Genomic DNA, 336 nt, shown 5'->3' on the forward strand with positions numbered 1-336 from the left:
AAGAGAAAAAAGGCGTCGCCCCGGCGCCCTCCAGCCGCTGTCCCTTCGCTGCTCCCGGCCGGAAGGCGCACTTGATGCCGGGAGCAGCGAAGGAGGTGAAGTTCATTTGTATACCAGGAACCGTTTTGGGGGGGCCCGAGGAATGAATCAGTTCTCACAGCCGGCCACAGCCCCTCCATGCACACACACAGACACACACAGACACACACACACACCCGTACCCACCCCTTGCCCTTTGCCAAAAAGAAAGGAAAAGACTCTTGACCCCAAGCCGCGGGCGTCTCTCCCGCTCTAACGCACACACAGTGGCAAACGCGCCGCGAGCGAGGCCACCTG

At 61.0% G+C, this 336-nt stretch overlaps 1 protein-coding gene across 1 annotated transcript in view; it reads right to left on the reverse strand.

Annotated features, from left to right (window-relative positions):
- Positions 1-336, reverse strand: part of ZFHX4 (zinc finger homeobox 4) — a 230,495-nt gene that overhangs the window by 228,902 nt on the left and 1,257 nt on the right. The gene's annotated exons all lie outside the window — the stretch shown is intronic.

This window comes from Tupaia chinensis, unplaced genomic scaffold (genome assembly GCF_000334495.1).
Source record: "Tupaia chinensis unplaced genomic scaffold, TupChi_1.0 Scaffold000667_1, whole genome shotgun sequence".
NCBI classification, from domain to species: Eukaryota; Metazoa; Chordata; class Mammalia; order Scandentia; family Tupaiidae; genus Tupaia; species Tupaia belangeri.